We start from the raw sequence: 3,752 nt of genomic DNA, 5'->3' as shown, positions 1-3,752 counted from the left end.
TGTCTCATGTGTAAATTGTGGCTAAAACAAAAAAAAAAGCCCTAAGATTATATTGAAAGTCATGTTCATTGAAGTTTAGAAAGCAGCACTCCCAAGAGCTGAGTAAGCTTGCATATGTATTTCAACTGCACACATTTTGAACTCTTAACCTAGATGTAACTTAGCCCTCCCTGCCTTATTGTATAAAGATCTAGAACGATAAAGGTGGAAGGGGCATTCTTGAGCACAGGAAATGGAGGAAGGAAGGAAATGAGAGAGATGATGTAAAATTGCAAATACAAACCCCAGCCCACTGCATTCTCAATTGTCTTGCTGCCATAGATTGATAAAGACTTCAGAGGTCATTTACTAGTGACAGCTTCTTTTTAAAGAAGGCACAGAACATTCTTTCTGAATTGTGTTTATTTACTGAGGCTTGAACCCAGCACCCATATATACCTAAGAAGTGCTTTTCCACTGAGTTGTAGCCCCATCCCTGAACTCGTTTTTTTTTTTAATATCTAGAAATCTCCAGTTATATGAGCTTTTAAAAATATGAATATTTAAAGAAGAAAGCACATGGGTTTCCACTAAGGCACTCTGTGGTGATTGATACTACCTCTCTATTCCTCAGCAAAGATGAAGGCAGGGTGACTGACCTCACCCAAATGGATATTCTCACTCAGGATTTTGCTCTTGAGCAAAAGGTAACTGGACAGTGACAGTAACAGTATGTTGAAAGCAATTGCTGCACCTGGCACTGGTGTCCTATCCAGTTTGACCCTGCTACATTGCTATTCTAGATCCCTGTCCTTTCTTTTTCTGAGCCTGGCCTTCTCATTTAATCTGGGTACATACAGTACCTGTGAAACTCATGCACATGCCATAGATCAGTGACTTTCAATGCCTTCCAGCTTCTGGTTGGGGTTGGCCACTGGAGGAGTCAGAGAAGGAGAATGGAGGGATAGAGTGGAGTGGAGCTATACATTCTAACTGTTTCTTCCACTCTTAGGTTGACACCTTGGTTTGGCCTATTCTTAATACAGATGCACTGTTTTCTTCAAGGTTGCCCCACCTTGGATCTCTCCTTTTGGGTTCCAACCAATGCTCTCTTCCTTCATTGCTCTGGGCTACATGGCAGTAACAGCCCCACTGATATTAGTCTGAGTCCTAGCACCATTGCTTTCTGTTTGTTCTAACCACCTTCAAAAGGAATTATTTCTAAGTAATTTTTTTCTAAAATTATCTAAAATTGCTCATGTGAGTACATTCTTTCTTGGCTAATATTGCCATAAAGAAACACGACAGACTTAGCATCCTAGGAAGAGGACCAAGAAGGAACAAAACCTCAGAATTGACATGAAAGGTGAAATTTCAAGTACATGGTTATAAATGAAAGTGAATGTATCTGAGGGACCCTTTTGGGCAAAAGCCATCAGTGGCCAAGAGGAGAGGAAGGGAAGCAGAGAGAGTAATGAGGCATCAATATGGTCAAAGTATATCATGTACTTGGATGAAAGCATCATTTATGAAACCTGTCATTTCACTAAATATATGTTAATAAAATCATCCCTCAAAAACATAGTTGAAAATAGTTCAATTGACACTTAGAAGCTTTAAAAGCCTGATTTCCAGTCATAAATGACAATGACTAATAGCTAATACAAGAGGAGGTTTGTGTTCACAAACATACAGTTGGTCAACAGTTGGGACATTTATTTCAAAAAGTCTGACAGTCATTAGGTTCCCCCTCCCTGATCCTATGGTGCTGCTTAAAGCACACATAGGTTTTTCCAGATGTCTCCTCTCCAGTGTTCTTTGCTGTCAAAAAGAAAAGCTGTGCTGTATTTGGAATGATGTAGCATGAGAAAGCTATTAATCTGGCTCCATCTAGATGTGCCAAGTTTAACTGCAGGGCTGCCTCCATTTGATTATGAAAGCTTGTACGTACAAGCCATGCGATTTTAGAAAACCAGGCCATGAGACTCAAGTAATGGGAATGAAAGACATGCAGCAAGGTAAGTAATATGTAAAGAGCTTGCTGAAAGCCAGGCACTGTATGAGATTTGTTCACACCCTTTCATTTGAAAGCACACAATCTTACAAGTTAGAAGTTTGGATCCAGATTAAACAGATGAAGAATAAGAATTAGTGAAGAAACAACTCAGCTGGGATACTAAGGCTGAAAAAAAAAAAAAAGAACAAAACATGAATGGAAAGCTTGGCTTCTATCAGACTTGTTCTCTTATATGAGCATTGCAGGGAGGGACGACTCCACTGGGAGGTGTTCAAGTCAGTCTACATTGCTTGAAGAAAGCAAATAATAGAACATTTAGCTATGCCTACTTACTGTCCTAGTTTTCTGTCCATTACTGTGATAAACACCATATGCAAAACCAATGTGGGGAGGAGCGGATTGATTTGGCTAACTGATCCTGATAACACTTCATCACCCAGGGAAGTCAGGGCAAGAACTTGGAGGCAGGAATTGAAGGAGAGACCATAGAGAAACTATGTTTACTGGCTTGCTCCCCCTGGCTTGCTTGCTCAACTTGCTTTTTATATATATATATATATATATATACTCGGGACTACCTGCCCAGGAGTGGTGCCCCCCATAATAGAATAGGGCCTCCCATATCAATTACTAATCAAGAAAATGTCCCAACAAGCTTGCCTGTAGTCTGATCTGACAGATGTATTTTCCTAGCTGTGATTCCTCCTCCTTGGATGATCCAAGCTGTGTCAAGTTGAAAAACAAAAGAAAACAAAACAAAACACCTAGCCAGAACCACAACAATTCTTTGTTTCTTCATGACAGTGTTTTAAGTGTCCATCAGCTTCACCTTCAGCTTCAAATTATTCTTCAAAGTACCTTGTTTTCTAAACTTTAAATAAAGTAATTCTATTTTCAAAACAGTGTTTAAATGGGAAGACTATTTCCTACCCCAGTAGTTCTCAGCCTTCCTGACGCTGTGACCCTTTAACACAGTTCCTCATGTTGTAGTGACCCCCAACCATAAGTTAATTTTATTGTTGTTACTGTTATGAATTTCAATGTAAATATCTGTGTTTTCCAATCCTCTTAGGTGACCCCTGTGAAAGGGTTATTTGGCACCCCGTCCTCAGAGAGTCACAACCCACAGGCTGAGAACTACTGCTATATACCTACAGCTTTTTGTAATGTATCAGAACGTATCTCATGTTCCAGCACCCGTTTAAAATGAAGAGTCAAAAAAATTCTTAGCAATCAGAGCACTGCTATGCTGTGTGACCTACTAAAAGACAGTTAATGTCTCATTTGGATGCATAAGTTATGCCTATAAGAAAATAATGCTCCAGGTACTGCAAAAATTGCACCGTTTTATTAGAGCATGGTGTAATGGAAGGGGTTCAGTCATCCATGTCTAATAAAACTAGGACTGAATCATGGGCCAATATTTTCTAATAGAATCACTTACAGATCACTAACCTCTAGAAAGTGATTTAATAGTTCCTAGGACATATTTATTAAGTCACGCCAGGTGGTGCAAGCCTGTAATCTCAGTTACTTGGGAGGCTGACGTAGGAAGATTGCAAATTCAAGGCTTACTTGGCTGACCTGCTTAGACATTGCCTCCCTCACCACACCCCCCATGAACGGGAAAATGAAGGCTGCGGAGCAGCTCAGACACAGAGCACTTTCCTAGTCCGTTCCAGGACCCAGCCTTCATTCTGGGGACCACAACCCCTACTACAAAAAAGGGAAGAAAGAAAGAGAGAAAAAGAAAGAA

The sequence above is a fragment of the Mus caroli genome, chromosome X, assembly GCF_900094665.2.
Source record: "Mus caroli chromosome X, CAROLI_EIJ_v1.1, whole genome shotgun sequence".
NCBI classification, from domain to species: domain Eukaryota; kingdom Metazoa; phylum Chordata; class Mammalia; order Rodentia; family Muridae; genus Mus; species Mus caroli.
The sequence above is the reverse complement of the archived record's forward strand: the minus strand, read 5'-3'. Positions refer to the sequence as shown.